Below are 22,550 nucleotides of genomic sequence, written 5' to 3'. Positions count from 1 at the left end.
TTGATTGTCCGTGAATTTCCCTCGAAGATTGGGATAATATAATTTTAATCAAGTTTTGGTTCAATTTAATATTCAATATTTAATAAATGTAATAATAAAAATTAAGTGTTACCTAAGACAGGAGAGAATCTGCCAGTCTTCTGTTTATTCAACGACGTGGTTACGATGGAGAAAGCATTCCAAAAACAATTTGGAGACGAATCCTGTCAAGATTGATGCAAGTGCGGTATCGGCTGCTCATCGACCCAGATACTTCTAGGGGAACCTGCTTGGCATGAACAGACAATGAGAAGACAAAGCGTCAATATAGCTTCGAGCCTGGAAGAGTTGCGAAGTTCATCAAGATATGTCACTAAAGATTTTCCTGCATATAATCACAGCGCTGACCTCTGAATAAATTTAGTTTTTCGACCTAAATACTTCAGTAAAGATTTTACCGCATATAACTGCAGCGCTGAACGCTGAATAAAATTAGTTTTTCGACCAAAATACTTCAATAAAGATTTTACCGCATATAACCGCAGCACAGACCGCTGAATAAATTTGGTTATTCAACCAAAATACTTTAATAAAGATTTTACCGCATTTAACTGCAGCGCTGAACATTGAATAAAATTAGTTTTTCTACCGAAATACGTCAATAAAGATTTTACTGCATATAACTGCAGTACTGAACGCTGAATAAAATTAGTTTTTCGACCAAAATACATCCCAATAGGTTTTACCACATATAACTTTGACCGAAATACGTCAGTTAAGATTTTACCACATATAACGGAGCACGGAGATGGAAAGGGTCCTTGGATATCCCCCGCACTATACGGACGTCTTAGAAATGAACTGCTGCTCTCGACAACAGCTCCTGGGAAGGTCATGGAGAGTCCCGGTCATCCGGCATCTATTCGCCCCGCTGAAGGATTATTTTGAAAGTGTGTAGAAGCCACATGGGGCCCCCACACTGCAGATTTATCATGGAGAAATCATGGAGATTTTACTGCATATAACCGCCGCGCTGACCGCTGAATAAATTTTGTTTTACGACCAAAATACTTCAATAAAGATTTTACCGTATATAACCGCAGCGCTGAACGCTGAATAAAATTAGTTTTTTGACCGAAATACGTCAATAAAGATTTTACCACATATAACTGCAGCACTGAACGCTGAATACAATTTTTTCGACCGAAATACATCAATAAAGATTTTACCACAAATATTACTGCAGCGCTGAACGCTTAATATATTTAGTTTTTCTACCGAAATAAGTCACTAAAGGTTTTGCCACATATAACTGCAAAAGTGAACGCTCAATATATTTAGTTTTTGTACTGAAAAAATAATAATAACTGCAGAAGTGAAATGCTTATATATTTTTCTTTTTGTACTGAAAAAGGCCAGTAAACACTTTTAGCAGAAATAAATGCACTAGTGAAGTGCGTATACACTCACCGAAAGAATTATTAGGAACACCTGTTCTATTTCTCATTAATGCGATTATCTAGTCAACCAATCACATGGCAGTTGCTTCAATGCATGTAGGGTTGTGGTCCTGGTCAAGACAATCTCCTGAACTCCAAACTGAATGTCAGGATGGGAAAGAAAGGTGATTTAAGCAATTTTGAGCGTGGCATGGTTATTGGTGCCAGACGGGCCGGTCTGAGTATTTCACAATCTGCTCAGTTACTGGGATTTTCACGCACAACCATTTCTAGGGTTTACAAAGAATGGTGTGAAAAGGGAAAAACATCCAGTATGCGGCAGTCCTGTGGGCGAAAATGCCTTGTTGATGCTAGAGGTCAGAGGAGAATGAGCCGACTGATTCAAGCTGATAGAAGAGCAACGTTGACTGAAATAACCACTCGTTACAACCGAGGTATGCAGAAAAGCATTTGTGAAGCCACAAGCACAACCTTGAGGCGGATGGGATACAACAGCAGAAGACCGCACCGGGTACCACTCATCTCCACTACACATAGGAAAAAGAGGCTACAATTTGCACGAGCTCACCAAAATTTGACTGTTGAAGACTGGAAAAATGTTGCCTGGTCTGATGAGTCTCGATTTCTGTTGAGACATTAAAATGGTAGAGTCCGAATTTGGCGTAAACAGAATGTGAACATGTATCCATCATGCCTTGTTACCACTGTGCAGGCTGGTGGTGGTGGTGTAATGGTGTGGGGGATGTTTTCTGGGCACACTTTAGGCCCCTTAGTGCCAATTGGCCATCGTTTAAATGCCACGGGCTACCTGAGCATTTCTGAAGGCAAAAGGGGATCCAACACTGTATTAGGGCTCTTTCACACTTGCGTTCTTGTCTTCCGGCATAGAGTTCCGTCGTCGGGGCTCTATGCCGGAAGAATCCTGATCAGGATTATCCTAATGCATTCTGAATGGAGTGAAATCCGTTCAGGATGCATCAGGATGTCTTCAGTTCCGGAACGGAACGTTTTTTGGCCGGAGAAAATACCGCAGCATGCTGCGCTTTTTGCTCCGGCCAAAAATCCTGAACACTTGCCGCAAGGCCGGATCCGGAATTAATGACCATTGAAAGGCATTGATCCGGATCCGGCCTTAAGCTAAACGTCGTTTCGGCGCATTGCCGGATACGACGTTTAGCTTTTTCTCAATGGTTACCATGGCTGCCGGGACGCTAAAGTCCTGGCAGCCATGGTAAAGTGTAGTGGGGAGCGGGGGAGCAGCATACTTACCGTCCGTGCGGCTCCCGGGGCGCTCCAGAGTGACGTCAGGGCGCCTCAGGCGCATGGATGACGTGATCGCATGGCACGTCATCCATGCGCATGGGGCGCTCTGACATCATTCTGGAGCGCCCCGGGAGCCGCGCGGACTGTAAGTATGCCGCTCCCCCGCTCCCCGCTCCTACTATGGCAACCAGGACTTTAATAGCGTCCTGGCTGCCATAGTAACACTGAAAGCATTTTGAAGACAGATCCGTCTTCAAATGCTTTCAGTACACTTGCGTTTTTCCGGATCCGGCGTGTACCTCCGGCAAGTGGAGTACACGCCGGATCCGGACAACGCAAGTGTGAAAGAGGCCTAAGTATCGTGTTCCTAATAATTCTTTAGGTGATTGTACTTTTTTCCTTTTTGTACTGAAGTAGGGCACTGAACGCTTTCACCACATAAAACGGATCAGTTTTGCCCTAACGTATTGCTGGAATGACAGAGCTGTATAATGGCTATTTGTATCACCAAATAATCTTTCCCTACACTTGTAAATCGCTTTTCTAGCAGTGTCACTAGCGCCTTCTGACATCTCTCCCTGCACTAAGATGCTGTGAAATGATTCCTCCCTATCCTTTCCCTGCACTTATAAATAGTTTTTTCATCATTTTTTTTTACAATCAGGTTTTTCCAATTGCTGTCCCTAGCGCCTTCTCATGTCTGTCCCTGCACTCAGAACGCTTGAAAATGTCTGACTCTAGGATGGCTGCTGTATTTATAGGGCTGTGACATCACAGGGCTGGCTGGCTGCTGATTGGCTGCATGCATGGCATTATGGGTCAGCCCCAGAGTTCCTTGCCCCATGTCCTCACACGTGTAGCCGCCATTTTAGGAGAAATTGCGATTCATTACCACGAAGCGCGAGGAAATTCGCATTAGTTGCCAATCTAATCTTTCCTGAAATTTGGATCGAATTCCACTTCGTCTGATTCGATTCACTCATCTCTAATACTAAGCACAACATACTGGGCACTGAAATAGCATATCTGTGTAAAAATTGCAATTTTCTCTTTGCACCCATGCTCTAAGAAGGAATGAAGCTAAAGGTTGCCACCTAGTGTTCATGTAAAATTACTACAACGCAGTAATGTGTCCTATGTGTACTGTATACTTATAAGGGTGCATTCAGACGACCATATTTCTGGGTCTGTATCTGTTCTGACCTATTCATTTCAATGGGGCCGCAAAAGATGAAAATGAGTAAGGGAAGACATCCATACCATAGTTGAGATAAACACTCATAAGCTATTAGATACAGTCCTGATCAAAAGTTTAAGACAACTTGAAAAATGGCAAAAAAAATAATATTTAGCATGGCTGGATCTTAACAAGGTTCCAAGTAGAGCTTCAACATGCAACAAGAAGAAATGGGAGTGAGACAAAACATTTTTTGAGCATTCAATTTAATGAAAACAACGAATAAACTGAAACAGGCTGTTTTTCAGCTGATCAAAAGTTTAGGACCACACCGCCAAAAAAAGAACTAAACCCCCTCAAAACAGAAATCCAACTTCCAAACATGAACTCAGTAATGAGTAGCTCCGCCGTTATTGTTTATCACTTCAAAAATGAGTTTCGGCATACTTGATGCAAGCGTTTCTATGAGGTGAGGGAACATTTCTCCAAGTGGTGAAGATGGCCGCACGAAGGCCATCTACTGTCTGGAACTGTTGTCCATTTTTGTAACCTTCCCTTGCCATCCATCCCCAAAGGTTCTCAATTGGATTTAGATCAGGGGAACACGCAGGATGGGCCAAAAGAGAGATGTTATTCTCCTGGAAGAAGTCCCTTGTCCTGCGGGCATTGTGTAATGTAGCGTTGTCCTGTTGAAAAACCCAGTCGTTACCACACAGACGAGGTCCCTCAGTCATGAGGAATGCTCTCTGCAACATCTGGACATAGCCAGCGGCTGTTTGACGCCCCTGCACTTCCTGAAGCTCCATTGTTCTACTGAAGGAAAAAGCACCCCAGACCATTATGGCGCTCCCTCCACTGTGGCGCATAGAAAACATCTCAGGTGGGATCTGCTTGTCATGCCAGTAACGTTGGAAACCATCAGGACCATCAAGGTTAAATTTTTTCTAATCGGAGAATAAAACTTTCTTCCACCTTTGAATGTCCCATGTTTGGTGCTCTCTTGCAAAGTCCAAACGAGCATTTCTGTGGCGTTCAAGGAGACGAGGTCTTTGAAGAAATTTTTCGTTTTTGAAGCCCTTCAGTCTCAGATGCCGTCTGATGGTTATGGGGCTGCAGTCAGAACCAGTAAGGGCTTCCACTTGACATTTTTGTTCCATAACCCTCAGGATCATTTAAGACATTCCAAATGACTGCCTTACTGCGTCCCACCCCAGCAGCGATAGCGCGCTGTGAGAGACCCTGCTTATGCAGTTCAACAACCTGACCATGTTCAAAAAAGGAGTTTTTTTGCCTTTGCCATCACAACGTGTGACTACCTGACAGGAAATGACAATGAATCAGCATCTTTGCACAGATTTGGCTTTTTAAAGGCATGTGGTCCTAAAATTTAAATCAGCTGAAAAACAGCCTGTTTCAGTTTGATCATTATTTTCAATTAATTGAATGCTCAAAAAATGTTTTGTCTCACTCTCATTTCTTCTTGTTGCATGTTGAAGCTTTACTTGGAACCTTGTTAACCACTTCAGCCCCCCTAGCTTAAACCCCCTTAATGACCAGACCACTTTTTAAAATTCTGCACTACACTACTTTCACGGTTTATTGGCCGGTCATACAACTTACCACCCAAATGAATTTTACCTCCTTTTCTTCTCACTGATAAAGCTTTCATTTGGTGGTATTTCATTGCTGCTGACATTTTTACTTTTTTTGATATTAATTGAAATTTACCGAAATTTTTGCAAAAAAATGACATTTTTCACTTTCGCTTGTAAACTTTTTCAAATAAAACGACATTTCTATATTAATTGTTCTCTAAATTTATTGTTCTACATGTCTTTGATAAAAAAAATTTAATAAGTGTATATTTATTGGTTTGGGTAAAAGTTATAGCGTTTACAAACTATGGTACAAAAATGTGAATTTTTCCGCATTTTGAAGCAGCTCTGACTTTCTGAGGACCTGTCATGTTTCCTGAGGTTCTACAATGCCCAGACAGTAGAAATACCCCACAAATGACGACATTTCGGAAAGTAGACACCCTAAGGTATTCGCTGATGGGCATAGTGAGTTCATGGAAGTTTTTATTTTTTGTCACAAGTTAGCGGAAAATGATTTATTTTTTTATTTATTTATTTTTTCTTACAAAGTCTCATATTCCACTAACTTGTGACAAAAAATAAAATTTTACATGAACTCACCATACCCCTCACTGAATACCTTGGGGTGTCTTCTTTCCAAAATGGGGTCACTTGTGGGGTATTTATACTGCCCTGGCATTTTAGGGGACCTAAAGCGTGAGAAGTAGTTTGGAATCCAAATGCGTAAAAAATGCTCTTTAGATACTCTTTAGAATTTGGGCCCCTTTGCTCACCTAGGCTGCAAAAAAGTGTCACACATGTGGTATCGCCATGCTCAGAAGAAGTAGGGCAATGTGTTTTGGGGTGTATTTTTTTTCTCATATACCCATGCTGGGTGAGAGAAATATCTCTGTCAAATGACAACTTTGTATAAAAAAAATGGGAAAAGTTGTCTTTTAGAGAGATATTTCTCTCACCCAGCATGGGTATATATAAAAATACACCCCAAAACACATTGCCCTACTTCTCCTGAGTACGGCGATATCACATGTGTGACACTTTTTTGCAGCCTAGGTGCGCAAAGGGGCCCAAATTCCAATGAGTACCTTTTAGGAGGGCATTTTTAGGCATTTGGATTCCAGACTTCTTCTCACGCTTTAACGCCCCTAAAATGCCAGGGCAGTATAAATACCCCACATGTTACCCCATTTTGGAAAGAAGACACCCCAAGGTATTCCGTGAGGGGCATGGCGAGTTACTAGAATATTTTTTTTGGGCATTTTTTTGGCACAAGTTAGCGGAAAATGATTTTGTAAGAGAAAAAATAATAATAATAATTTTCCGCTAACTTGTGCCAAAAAAAAATATATTCTAGGAACTCGTCATGCCCCTCACGGAATACCTTGGGGTGTCTTCTTTCAAAAATGGGGTCATTTGTGGGGTATTTATACTGCCCTGGCATTTTAGGGGCCCTAAAGCGTGAGTAGAAGTCTGGAATATAAATGTCTAAAAAAATTTACGCATTTGGATTCCGTGAGGGGTATGGTGAGTTCATGTGAGATTTCATTTTTTGTCACAAGTTAGTGAAATATAAGACTTGTAAGAAAAAAATAAAATAAAATACATTTCCGCTAACTTGTGCCCAAAAAAAAAAGAATGAACTCGCCATGCCCCTCAAAAGTGATCTTTTTATAGCGCCGCAACAATTTTACGGTGTTTTTGCAGTGATCAGAAAAAAATTAATTTCTGTCACTGCGGTGGGGCGGAATGAACGCAAGTGTGCTCACAAGATCAGGCCTGATCGGGCAAACACTGCGTTTTTTGTAGAGCCTATAGAACATGTCCTATTCTTGTCCGCAATAGCGGACAAGAAAAGGCATTTTCTATATAGTTCTGGCAATGTGCGGATCCGCAAAATGCGGAAAGCACATTGCCGGTGACTATATTCTCTTCTTGACAAAAACTAAACGGGTGAAAATGCTCCAAACCCAGACACTGTAGCGCGTCTATAACAGGGGGAGCAATTCCTCTGCATGCGGTCCGCAGACAACGGCAATCCCCAGCAAAAAATGCGTACAATGGAGGATGCCGGTGCGGACCGCATGCACCACAAGAACATCTTACACAAAATGATACATTGTGCAGATGAAAAAGTATACATACACAATTCACTGCAAAAAATGCACCAAAATGATTCACAACTGACAATACTAGCTAATTCCTCAGGCTGATGTTAAAAGCTGAGAACTTTGCCAATATCTTCCAGTCAGGAACATATCGGAGCCCCTCATGCACCACGTCACGGTGTCCAGGGCCAGCTCTATCATAAGGCAGCCCAAGCGGCTGCTTGAGGGCGCAGAGAAGGGGGGGGCGGCGCCTGGGCGGAAATCAATTAACTTACATTTACCTCGCTGAGCCTGTTTGCTAAGCAGCTGGCCGAACCCCGCCCTCACTCTCTGTCACAGAGCGGCACGCAGCTGACAGGCTGAGGGAGCACACACACTCTGAGCTACGAGACCCTGGTGTATTTAAATCTCATTTAGCATGTCTTTCACATCACATCAGAGGCAAGGCATTTACCCACACAGCTATGACAGCTGTATAGCCAATTAAAAAATAAAAATAAAAAATATATAAGACTTCTACTGTAGATAGAAACATAGAAACATAGAATGTGTCGGCAGATAAGAACCATTTGGCCCATCTAGTCTGCCCAATATACTAAGTACTATGGATAGCCCCTGGCCCTATCTTATATGAAGGATGGCCTTATGCCTATCCCATGCATGCTTAAACTCCTTCACTGTATTTGCAGCTACCACTTCTGCAGGAAGGCTATTCCATGCATCCACTACTCTCTCAGTAAAGTAATACTTCCTGATATTACTTTTAAACCTTTGCCCCGCTAATTTAAAACTATGTCCTCTTGTAGCAGTTTTTCTTCTTTTAAATATTCTCTCCTCTTTTACCTTGTTGATTCCCTTTATGTATTTAAAAGTTTCTATCATATCCCCTCTGTCTCGTCTTTCTTCCAAGCTATACATGTTAAGGTCCTTTAATCTTTCCTGGTAAGTTTTATCCTGCAATCCATGTACCAGTTTAGTAGCTCTTCTCTGAACTCTCTCCAAAGTATCAATATCCTTCTGGAGATATGGTCTCCAGTACTGAGCACAATACTCCAAATGAGGTCTCACTAGTGCCCTGTAGAGCGGCATGAGCACCTCCCTCTTTCTACTAGTAATGCCTCTCCCTATACATCCAAGCATTCTGCTAGCATTTCCTGCTGCTCTATGATATTGTCTGCCTACCTTTAAGTCTTCTGAAATAATGACCCCTAAATCCCTTTCCTCAGATACTGAGGTTAGGACTGTATCACTGATTTATATTCTGCTCTTGGGTTTTTACGCCCCAGGTGCATTATTTTGCACTTATCCACATTAAATTTTAGTTGCCAGATTTTTGACCATTCCTCTAGTTTTCCTAAATCCTTTTCCATTTGGTGTATCCCTCCAAGAACATCAACCCTGTTACAAATCTTTGTGTCATCAGCAAAAAGACACACCTTACCATTGAGGCCTTCTGCAATTTCGCTGATAAAGATATTAAACAATATGGGTCCCAGAACAGATCCCTGAGGTACCCCACTGGTAACAAGACCTTGGTCTGAATATACTCCATTGACCACAACCCTCTGTTGCCTGTCCCTCAGCCACTGCCTAATCCATTCAATATGGGAGTCCAACCCCAAAGACTGCCATTTATTGATAAGCCTTCTGTGTGGGACAGTATCGAAAGCCTTACTGAAGTCTAGATAAGCGATGTCTACTGCACCTCCGCCATCTATTGTTTTAGTCACCCAATCAAAAAAATCAATAAGATTAGTTTGACATGATCTCCCTGAAGTAAACCCATGCTGTTTTTCATCTTTCAATCCATGGGATTTTAGATGTTCCACAATCGTCTCCTTAAGTATGGTTTCCATTAATTTCCCCACTATTGATGTCAGGCTTACTGGCCTATAGTTGCCCGATTACTCCCTACTATCTTTGATACCTAGTGTACATACACATGATAGCTGCCCCAGTACACTGTGTATGGATGTAGCAGAGCTGGGTGTGTTGGGGCAACTATTATGTGTATGGTTGTACCCTAGGTATCAAAGTTCTCTACAGTAGAAGGTCTTATATATATATTTTTTTTTAAGTAACTGTCTGTACAGCTGTCATAGCTGTGTGGGTATATGCTTTGCCTCTGATACAGAAGGTCATGGGTTTAAATCCCATCACAAACTTTTCTGAAAGACAGGCTAAATAAGAACATGAGCACCAAATCTTCAACACTAGAGGCTGCTGGGAACACAGGAAGAGGAAGAGGCTGCATCGCTGACATGGAGGTAAGTATAAAAGTTTATTTTATTTTTTTTCAAAATACCGGACTGTTACTTTACTGCCATGGGGTAGGGGGGTGGGGGTGGGCTATTGGCGCCATGATACTGGCACATGGAGGGGGGAGGAGAGAGGCACTTGATACTGGCACATTAGGGGGCAGGGGGAGAGGATGGCACTATGATATTGGCACATGGGGGGGGTATGAATCATGAGGGGCAGAAATGTGAAATGATGGGGGGGGGGGCAAGAAATGGATATGAATCATGAGGGGCAGAAATGTGAAATGATGGGGGGGGAGGCAAGAGATGGATATGAATCATGAGGGGCAGAAATGTGAAATGATGGGGGGGGGGCGCCAAAATGGAGATTCGCTTATGTTGACAAAAATCCTTGCACCGGCCCTGATGGTGTCTCAGCACGCATGGGGTCCTACCACTCAACTGCCCGAGGTGTGTGAACAGGGTCTGAACAGTGCAATTAACTCACAGCCACGCTCTCACATGCCTCCCGTTTAGGCCACTTTTTTCAGTGAGCTTTTGTCTTTATGTGTATGGAATGTGCCACTTTATTTTGTTGGTAACATTCTTTGCACCTGGTAGCTTCTGTGTCACATGGTCTGTTTTGGGTGCGGCTCAGAGCTTTATTTTACCTCACAGTGCATTGGTGATACCACTATAGAGGCATGTGAGAGCGTGGCTGTGAGTTAGTATTGTCAGTTGCATATTATTTAGGTGCATTTTTTGCAGTGGATTGTATATTCTCTTCTTACCTGATGTAGATGCAGTATGCCCTAATTTCAGAGTTCATCCATGATTTAGTAGCTAAGGCTACTTTCACACTTGCGACAGAGGAATCCGGCAATTTATTGCATTTTAAGGCCTCATGCACACGGCCGTTGTTTTGGTCCGCATTCGAGCCGCAGTTTTGGAGGCTCGGATACGGACCCATTCACTTCGATGAGGCCGCAAAAGATGCGGACAAGAATAGGCAGTTATATTAAAGGCTGACGGTGCCGTTCCGCAAATTGCGGAACGCGCATGGACACTATTCATGTTTTGCGGATCCGCGGTTTGCGGACTGCAAAACATACAACGGTCGTGTGCATGAGGCCTGATCCGTCTTACAAATGCATTGCAAGAACGGATGCCAGATCCGTACACATTTTTACCGGTCTGTGCATGCACAGACCGGAAGGACGGATCCGGCATTCCGGTATTTTGAATGCTGGATCCGGCACTAATACATTCCTATGCAAAAAAATGCCGGATCCGGCATTCAGGCAAGTCTTCAGTTTTTTTGGCCGGAGATAAAACCGTAGCATGCTGCGGTTTTATCTTTTGCCTGATCAGTCAAAAAGACTGAACTGAAGACATCCTGATGCATCCTAAACGGATTACTCTCCATTCAGAATGCATGGGGATATGCCTTATCAGTTATCTTCCGGTATAGAGCCCCTAGGACAGAACTCTAAACCAGAAAAGAAAAACGCAAGGGTACTTTCACACTAGAGTTTTTCTTTTCTGGTATTGAGTTCCGTCCTAGGGGCTCAATACCAGGAAAAAACTGATCAGTTTTATCCTAATGCATTCTGAATGGAGAGCATTCCGTTCAGGATGCATCAGTTCAGTCCCTCTTACATTTTGTGGCCGGAGAAACTAGTAGTGTTGAGCGCAAATATTCAAATCGCAAATTTTAATTGCGAATATCACCACTTCAAGAATTTGCGAACTTTTAGAATATAGTGCCATATATTCATGAATAGTGTTGATCGTGAATATTCAAATCTCGAATTTATCGTGAAAATATTACATTGCCGATTTTCGCAATCAAGTAAATAATGACTGGAGATCACAAATTCTCGGATTTTCAAATTTATGGCGGATATCCGGCCAAAAATTTGATAAATATCACAAATTTGAATATTGCCTTTGCCGCTCATCACTAATCACTAGGATATGCTACAGGTGTCAGACTGGTGTGAGTCCCACCTCTGGGATCTGCTTTTCCAAAGTGAAGGGTAAGCAGCCACGCATGTATGGCCACCTTCCATTTACTACTATGGAAGTTCTGCTGGCTCGGCTCTATCCGGCAGTCCCATAATGTTGAATGGAGAGGTGGCCAAGCTTACATGGCTTGCTTTCCACTCACTGCTGTGGGACTTTCCGAAATAGCATCTGGTTTCGGAAGTTCCATAGCAGTAAATGGAAAGGATACCGCACATGTGCAGAGTGCTCTGCTTCACTTCAGGGATCCTGTTCTGACATGCCACCGATCTGACATTTATGGCATGTCCTAGTGATGTGTCATAAATGTAGACATGGGCCAACGCCTTTAAGGACTGGCAACATTTTTCTGCCTCTGCGTTCCAGCTGTCATACGTTTTTAATTTTTAATTTTATTTTGAGTTATGAGACCTTGAATTTTGGGGGGCCGAGTTCTATTTTTTATTGGAACCATATAAAAAAAAAATTCCACTACATTCTGGCCAAAAGATGGGGATACTAAATAGAGGACCCCCTCATTCACAGGAATCAGAAAGGCATGCTCAATTGATTAAAATTACAATAAAATCCAGGAAGCTAATGGCAGATTACGTAAATTGGGGTATAAAGATTGGATGCTGGACAGATCACAAAATATTGTTGAACATAAATCCAGACATTTCCTTTTGTTTGACCCACATTGCAAAAATAACATGCAAGTTAACAAACTAGTGTTGACCGAGCACCAAAGTGCTTGGGTGCTCTGGTGCTTGAGTAGAACACCTCGGTATGGTCGGGTGCTCTACAGAGCACCCGAGCACAATGGAAATCAATGGGAGAACCAGAGCATTAAACCAGGCACCCACTGCTCTAAAGAGGGGAAGGTGTCTGGTTAACAGAAAAAGGTTAGAAATTGATGACAACACCACTGAAATGGTTCGGGAACAGCATGGGGAGGATGTCTGAATGCATCTTGGACTCCCAGGTCGCTGCTGGGAACGATGTTGTCCGAGCAGTACGCCACTTTTACAGACTGACAATAATACGCACAAAAGCGAAGATAAAATCGGTTTTACTTTCAATAGATTTTTATTGTCAGAGTATTGGCTCATGCCAAAAATGAAACATCATATAAAATACAGGCAGTAATATGAGTCACTGAGCACAGTACTCCTAATTTTTGTTTAAGTACAAAAATAAGATGTACAAACAAGTATAAATTTTCATAGCAAGATCATGTCATGCAAAGTATAACAAATAAACGTATAATCAAACAATAATCATACAGTAATTTTACAGTAATTTATGCCGCGTCCTCATTTCAACTTAAAATACAGGTGCAACCAATTTAAGAGACATTCAATAACACATATGTGCATCCACCCGATTCCCGTCACGATTGCTCTATCCCTCCCCTCTACCACAAAATATTATTATTTTGCATTATCCGGAGTCGCTGGACACAGACCCCCCCAGGGCTTTCCATTTCAAGTCATGCTGATCAACCTGAAAGGTTCGATGAGCTAGTATACAGTGTATATTCATATGATTTAGTGGTATTGACCGCAATAATGATCTCTTGAAGATCAGGAATAGTAGAACTTTTCCAACTTCTCAGGATTGCCAATTTAGTGGCGAGTAATAGATAGAAACATAGAAACATAGAATGTGTCGGCAGATAAGAACCATTTGGCCCGTCTAGTCTGCCCAATACAGGTCCTTCTAAAAAAAATTAGCATATTGTGATAAAGTTCATTATTTTCTGTAATGTACTGATAAACATTAGACTTTCATATATTTTAGATTCATTACACACAACTGAAGTAGTTCAAGCCTTTTATTGTTTTAATATTGATGATTTTGGCATACAGCTCATGAAAACCCCAAATTCCTATCTAAAAAAATTAGCATATCATGAAAAGGTTCTCTAAATGAGCTATTAACCTAATCATCTAAATCAACTAATTAACTCTAAACACCTGCAAAAGATTCCTGAGGCTTTTAAAAACTCCCAGCCTGGTTCATTACTCAAAACCGCAATCATGGGTAAGACTGCCGACCTGACTGCTGTCCAGAAGGCCATCATTGACACCCTCAAGCAAGAGGGTAAGACACAGAAAGAAATTTCTGAATGAATAGGCTGTTCCCAGAGTGCTGTATCAAGGCACCTCAGTGGGAAGTCTGTGGGAAGGAAAAAGTGTGGCAGAAAACGCTGCACAACGAGAAGAGGTGACCGGACCCTCAGGAAGATTGTGGAGAAGGACCGATTCCAGACCTTGGGGGACCTGTGGAAGCAGTGGACTGAGTCTGGAGTAGAAACATCCAGAACCACCGTGTACAGGCGTGTGCAGGAAATGGGCTACAGGTGCCGCATTCCCCAGGTCAAGCCACTTTTGAACCAGAAACAGCGGCAGAAGCGCCTGACCTGGGCTACAGAGAAGCAGCACTGGACTGTTGCTCAGTGGTCCAAAGTACTTTTTTCGGATGAAAGCAAATTTTGCATGTCATTTGGAAATCAAGGTGCCAGAGTCTGGAGGAAGACTGGGGAGAGGGAAATGCCAAAATGCCTGAAGTCCAGTGTCAAGTACCCACAGTCAGTGATGGTCCGGGGTGCCATGTCAGCTGCTGGTGTTGGTCCACTGTGTTTTATCAAGGGCAGGGTCAATGCAGCTAGCTATCAGGAGATTTTGGAGCACTTCATGCTTCCATCTGCTGAAAAGCTTTATGGAGATGAAGATTTCATTTTTCAGCACGACCTGGCACCTGCTCACAGTGCCAAAACCAATGGTAAATGGTTTACTGACCATGGTATTACTGTGCTCAATTGGCCTGCCAACTCTCCTGACCTGAACCCCATAGAGAATCTGTGGGATATTGGGAAGAGAAAGTTGAGAGATGCAAGACCCAACACTCTGGATGAGCTTAAGGCCGCTATCGAAGCATCCTGGGCCTCCATAACACCTCAGCAGTGCCACAGGCTGATTGCCTCCATGCCACGCCGCATTGAAGCAGTCATTTCTGCAAAAGGATTCCCGACCAAGTATTGAGTGCATAACTGAACATAATTATTTGAAGGTTGACTTTTTTTTGTATTAAAAACACTTTTCTTTTATTGGTCGGATGAAATGTGCTAATTTTTTTAGATAGGAAATTTTGGTGTTCATGAGCTGTATGCCAAAATCATCAATATTAAAACAATAAAAGGCTTGAACTACTTCAGTTAGTGTGTAATGAATCTAAAATATATGAAAGTCTAATGTTTATCAGTAATTTTTTGAGAAGGACCTGTATACTAAATACTATGGATAGCCCCTGGCCCTATCTTATATGAAGGATGGCCTTATGCCTATCCCATGCATGCTTAAACTCCTCCACTGTATTTGCAGCTACCACTTCTGCAGGAAGGCTATTCCATGCATCCACTACTCTCTCAGTAAAGTAATACTTCCTGATATTACTTTTAAACCTTTGCCCCTCTAATTTAAAACTATGTCCTCTTGTAGCAGTTTTTCTTCTTTTAAATATTCTCTCCTCTTTTACCTTGTTGATTCCCTTTATGTATTTAAAAGTTTCTATCATATCCCCTCTGTCTCGTCTTTCTTCCAAGCTATACATGTTAAGGTCCTTTAATCTTTCCTGGTAAGTTTTATCCTGCAATCCATGTACCAGTTTAGTAGCTCTTCTCTGAACTCTCTCCAAAGTATCAATATCCTTCTGGAGATATGGTCTCCAGTACTGAGCACAATACTCCAAATGAGGTCTCACTAGTGCCCTGTAGAGCGGCATGAGCACCTCCCTCTTTCTACTAGTAATGCCTCTCCCTATACATCCAAGCATTCTGCTAGCATTTCCTGCTGCTCTATGATATTGTCTGCCTACCTTTAAGTCTTCTGAAATAATGACCCCTAAATCCCTTTCCTCAGATACTGAGGTTAGGACTGTATCACTGATTTTATATTCTGCTCTTGGGTTTTTACGCCCCAGGTGCATTATTTTGCACTTATCCACATTAAATTTTAGTTGCCAGATTTTTGACCATTCCTCTAGTTTTCCTAAATCCTTTTCCATTTGGTGTATCCCTCCAAGAACATCAACCCTGTTACAAATCTTTGTGTCATCAGCAAAAAGACACACCTTACCATTGAGGCCTTCTGCAATTTCGCTGATAAAGATATTAAACAATATGGGTCCCAGAACAGATCCCTGAGGTACCCCACTGGTAACAAGACCTTGGTCTGAATATACTCCATTGACCACAACCCTCTGTTGCCTGTCCCTCAGCCACTGCCTAATCCATTCAATATGGGAGTCCAACCCCAAAGACTGCCATTTATTGATAAGCCTTCTGTGTGGGACAGTATCGAAAGCCTTACTGAAGTCTAGATAAGCGATGTCTACTGCACCTCCGCCATCTATTGTTTTAGTCACCCAATCAAAAAAATCAATAAGATTAGTTTGACATGATCTCCCTGAAGTAAACCCATGCTGTTTTTCATCTTTCAATCCATGGGATTTTAGATGTTCCACAATCGTCTCCTTAAGTATGGTTTCCATTAATTTCCCCACTATTGATGTCAGGCTTACTGGCCTATAGTTGCCCGATTACTCCCTACTATCTTTGATACCTAGTGTACATACACATGATAGCTGCCCCAGTACACTGTGTATGGATGTAGCAGAGCTGGGTGTGTTGGGGCAACTATTATGTGTATGGTTGTACCCTAGGTATCAAAGTTCTCTACAGTAGAAGGTCTTATATATATATTTTTTTTTTTAAGTAACTGTCTGTACAGCTGTCATAGCTGTGTGGGTATATGCTTTGCCTCTGATACAGAAGGTCATGGGTTTAAATCCCATCACAAACTTTTCTGAAAGACAGGCTAAATAAGAACATGAGCACCAAATCTTCAACACTAGAGGCTGCTGGGAACACAGGAAGAGGAAGAGGCTGCATCGCTGACATGGAGGTAAGTATAAAAGTTTATTTTATTTTTTTTCAAAATACCGGACTGTTACTTTACTGCCATGGGGTAGGGGGGTGGGGGTGGGCTATTGGCGCCATGATACTGGCACATGGAGGGGGGAGGAGAGAGGCACTTGATACTGGCACATTAGGGGGCAGGGGGAGAGGATGGCACTATGATATTGGCACATGGGGGGGGTATGAATCATGAGGGGCAGAAATGTGAAATGATGGGGGGGGGGGCAAGAAATGGATATGAATCATGAGGGGCAGAAATGTGAAATGATGGGGGGGGAGGCAAGAGATGGATATGAATCATGAGGGGCAGAAATGTGAAATGATGGGGGGGGGGGGGGGGGGGGGCGCCAAAATGGAGATTCGCTTATGTTGACAAAAATCCTTGCACCGGCCCTGATGGTGTCTCAGCACGCATGGGGTCCTACCACTCAACTGCCCGAGGTGTGTGAACAGGGTCTGAACAGTGCAATTAACTCACAGCCACGCTCTCACATGCCTCCCGTTTAGGCCACTTTTTTCAGTGAGCTTTTGTCTTTATGTGTATGGAATGTGCCACTTTATTTTGTTGGTAACATTCTTTGCACCTGGTAGCTTCTGTGTCACATGGTCTGTTTTGGGTGCGGCTCAGAGCTTTATTTTACCTCACAGTGCATTGGTGATACCACTATAGAGGCATGTGAGAGCGTGGCTGTGAGTTAGTATTGTCAGTTGCATATTATTTAGGTGCATTTTTTGCAGTGGATTGTATATTCTCTTCTTACCTGATGTAGATGCAGTATGCCCTAATTTCAGAGTTCATCCATGATTTAGTAGCTAAGGCTACTTTCACACTTGCGACAGAGGAATCCGGCAATTTATTGCATTTTAAGGCCTCATGCACACGGCCGTTGTTTTGGTCCGCATTCGAGCCGCAGTTTTGGAGGCTCGGATACGGACCCATTCACTTCGATGAGGCCGCAAAAGATGCGGACAAGAATAGGCAGTTATATTAAAGGCTGACGGTGCCGTTCCGCAAATTGCGGAACGCGCATGGACACTATTCATGTTTTGCGGATTCGCGGTTTGCGGACTGCAAAACATACAACGGTCGTGTGCATGAGGCCTGATCCGTCTTACAAATGCATTGCAAGAACGGATGCCAGATCCGTACACATTTTTACCGGTCTGTGCATGCACAGACCGGAAGGACGGATCCGGCATTCCGGTATTTTGAATGCTGGATCCGGCACTAATACATTCCTATGCAAAAAAATGCCGGATCCGGCATTCAGGCAAGTCTTCAGTTTTTTTGGCCGGAGATAAAACCGTAGCATGCTGCGGTTTTATCTTTTGCCTGATCAGTCAAAAAGACTGAACTGAAGACATCCTGATGCATCCTAAACGGATTACTCTCCATTCAGAATGCATGGGGATATGCCTTATCAGTTATCTTCCGGTATAGAGCCCCTAGGACAGAACTCTAAACCAGAAAAGAAAAACGCAAGGGTACTTTCACACTAGAGTTTTTCTTTTCTGGTATTGAGTTCCGTCCTAGGGGCTCAATACCAGGAAAAAACTGATCAGTTTTATCCTAATGCATTCTGAATGGAGAGCATTCCGTTCAGGATGCATCAGTTCAGTCCCTCTTACGTTTTGTGGCCGGAGAAACTAGTAGTGTTGAGCGCAAATATTCAAATCGCAAATTTTAATTGCGAATATCACCACTTCAAGAATTTGCGAACTTTTAGAATATAGTGCCATATATTCATGAATAGTGTTGATCGTGAATATTCAAATCTCGAATTTATCGTGAAAATATTACATTGCCGATTTTCGCAATCAAGTAAATAATGACTGGAGATCACAAATTCTCGGATTTTCAAATTTATGGCGGATATCCGGCCAAAAATTTGATAAATATCACAAATTTGAATATTGCCTTTGCCGCTCATCACTAATCACTAGGATATGCTACAGGTGTCAGACTGGTGTGAGTCCCACCTCTGGGATCTGCTTTTCCAAAGTGAAGGGTAAGCAGCCACGCATGTATGGCCACCTTCCATTTACTACTATGGAAGTTCTGCTGGCTCGGCTCTATCCGGCAGTCCCATAATGTTGAATGGAGAGGTGGCCAAGCTTACATGGCTTGCTTTCCACTCACTGCTGTGGGACTTTCCGAAATAGCATCTGGTTTCGGAAGTTCCATAGCAGTAAATGGAAAGGATACCGCACATGTGCAGAGTGCTCTGCTTCACTTCAGGGATCCTGTTCTGACATGCCACCGATCTGACATTTATGGCATGTCCTAGTGATGTGTCATAAATGTAGACATGGGCCAACGCCTTTAAGGACTGGCAACATTTTTCTGCCTCTGCGTTCCAGCTGTCATACGTTTTTAATTTTTAATTTTATTTTGAGTTATGAGACCTTGAATTTTGGGGGGCCGAGTTCTATTTTTTATTGGAACCATATAAAAAAAAAATTCCACTACATTCTGGCCAAAAGATGGGGATACTAAATAGAGGACCCCCTCATTCACAGGAATCAGAAAGGCATGCTCAATTGATTAAAATTACAATAAAATCCAGGAAGCTAATGGCAGATTACGTAAATTGGGGTATAAAGATTGGATGCTGGACAGATCACAAAATATTGTTGAACATAAATCCAGACATTTCCTTTTGTTTGACCCACATTGCAAAAATAACATGCAAGTTAACAAACTAGTGTTGACCGAGCACCAAAGTGCTTGGGTGCTCTGGTGCTTGAGTAGAACACCTCGGTATGGTCGGGTGCTCTACAGAGCACCCGAGCACAATGGAAATCAATGGGAGAACCAGAGCATTAAACCAGGCACCCACTGCTCTAAAGAGGGGAAGGTGTCTGGTTAACAGAAAAAGGTTAGAAATTGATGACAACACCACTGAAATGGTTCGGGAACAGCATGGGGAGGATGTCTGAATGCATCTTGGACTCCCAGGTCGCTGCTGGGAACGATGTTGTCCGAGCAGTACGCCACTTTTACAGACTGACAATAATACGCACAAAAGCGAAGATAAAATCGGTTTTACTTTCAATAGATTTTTATTGTCAGAGTATTGGCTCATGCCAAAAATGAAACATCATATAAAATACAGGCAGTAATATGAGTCACTGAGCACAGTACTCCTAATTTTTGTTTAAGTACAAAAATAAGATGTACAAACAAGTATAAATTTTCATAGCAAGATCATGTCATGCAAAGTATAACAAATAAACGTATAATCAAACAATAATCATACAGTAATTTTACAGTAATTTATGCCGCGTCCTCATTTCAACTTAAAATACAGGTGCAACCAATTTAAGAGACATTCAATAACACATATGTGCATCCACCCGATTCCCGTCACAATTGCTCTATCCCTCCCCTCTACCACAAAATATTATTATTTTGCATTATCCGGAGTCGCTGGACACAGACCCCCCCAGGGCTTTCCATTTCAAGTCATGCTGATCAACCTGAAAGGTTCGATGAGCTAGTATACAGTGTATATTCATATGATTTAGTGGTATTGACCGCAATAATGATCTCTTGAAGATCAGGAATAGTAGAACTTTTCCAACTTCTCAGGATTGCCAATTTAGTGGCGAGTAATAGATAGAAACATAGAAACATAGAATGTGTCGGCAGATAAGAACCATTTGGCCCGTCTAGTCTGCCCAATACAGGTCCTTCTAAAAAAAATTAGCATATTGTGATAAAGTTCATTATTTTCTGTAATGTACTGATAAACATTAGACTTTCATATATTTTAGATTCATTACACACAACTGAAGTAGTTCAAGCCTTTTATTGTTTTAATATTGATGATTTTGGCATACAGCTCATGAAAACCCCAAATTCCTATCTAAAAAAATTAGCATATCATGAAAAGGTTCTCTAAATGAGCTATTAACCTAATCATCTAAATCAACTAATTAACTCTAAACACCTGCAAAAGATTCCTGAGGCTTTTAAAAACTCCCAGCCTGGTTCATTACTCAAAACCGCAATCATGGGTAAGACTGCCGACCTGACTGCTGTCCAGAAGGCCATCATTGACACCCTCAAGCAAGAGGGTAAGACACAGAAAGAAATTTCTGAATGAATAGGCTGTTCCCAGAGTGCTGTATCAAGGCACCTCAGTGGGAAGTCTGTGGGAAGGAAAAAGTGTGGCAGAAAACGCTGCACAACGAGAAGAGGTGACCGGACCCTGAGGAAGATTGTGGAGAAGGACCGATTCCAGACCTTGGGGGACCTGTGGAAGCAGTGGACTGAGTCTGGAGTAGAAACATCCAGAACCACCGTGTACAGGCGTGTGCAGGAAATGGGCTACAGGTGCCGCATTCCCCAGGTCAAGCCACTTTTGAACCAGAAACAGCGGCAGAAGCGCCTGACCTGGGCTACAGAGAAGCAGCACTGGACTGTTGCTCAGTGGTCCAAAGTACTTTTTTCGGATGAAAGCAAATTTTGCATGTCATTTGGAAATCAAGGTGCCAGAGTCTGGAGGAAGACTGGGGAGAGGGAAATGCCAAAATGCCTGAAGTCCAGTGTCAAGTACCCACAGTCAGTGATGGTCCGGGGTGCCATGTCAGCTGCTGGTGTTGGTCCACTGTGTTTTATCAAGGGCAGGGTCAATGCAGCTAGCTATCAGGAGATTTTGGAGCACTTCATGCTTCCATCTGCTGAAAAGCTTTATGGAGATGAAGATTTCATTTTTCAGCACGACCTGGCACCTGCTCACAGTGCCAAAACCAATGGTAAATGGTTTACTGACCATGGTATTACTGTGCTCAATTGGCCTGCCAACTCTCCTGACCTGAACCCCATAGAGAATCTGTGGGATATTGGGAAGAGAAAGTTGAGAGATGCAAGACCCAACACTCTGGATGAGCTTAAGGCCGCTATCGAAGCATCCTGGGCCTCCATAACACCTCAGCAGTGCCACAGGCTGATTGCCTCCATGCCACGCCGCATTGAAGCAGTCATTTCTGCAAAAGGATTCCCGACCAAGTATTGAGTGCATAACTGAACATAATTATTTGAAGGTTGACTTTTTTGTATTAAAAACACTTTTATTTTATTGGTCGGATGAAATATGCTAATTTTTTTAGATAGGAAATTTTGGTGTTCATGAGCTGTATGCCAAAATCATCAATATTAAAACAATAAAAGGCTTGAACTACTTCAGTTAGTGTGTAATGAATCTAAAATATATGAAAGTCTAATGTTTATCAGTAATTTTTTGAGAAGGACCTGTATACTAAATACTATGGATAGCCCCTGGCCCTATCTTATATGAAGGATGGCCTTATGCCTATCCCATGCATGCTTAAACTCCTCCACTGTATTTGCAGCTACCACTTCTGCAGGAAGGCTATTCCATGCATCCACTACTCTCTCAGTAAAGTAATACTTCCTGATATTACTTTTAAACCTTTGCCCCTCTAATTTAAAACTATGTCCTCTTGTAGCAGTTTTTCTTCTTTTAAATATTCTCTCCTCTTTTACCTTGTTGATTCCCTTTATGTATTTAAAAGTTTCTATCATATCCCCTCTGTCTCGTCTTTCTTCCAAGCTATACATGTTAAGGTCCTTTAATCTTTCCTGGTAAGTTTTATCCTGCAATCCATGTACCAGTTTAGTAGCTCTTCTCTGAACTCTCTCCAAAGTATCAATATCCTTCTGGAGATATGGTCTCCAGTACTGAGCACAATACTCCAAATGAGGTCTCACTAGTGC

The sequence above is a fragment of the Bufo gargarizans genome, chromosome 3, assembly GCF_014858855.1.
Source record: "Bufo gargarizans isolate SCDJY-AF-19 chromosome 3, ASM1485885v1, whole genome shotgun sequence".
In the NCBI taxonomy this organism is placed as follows: domain Eukaryota; kingdom Metazoa; phylum Chordata; class Amphibia; order Anura; family Bufonidae; genus Bufo; species Bufo gargarizans.
Note: the sequence above shows the minus strand (reverse complement) of the source record.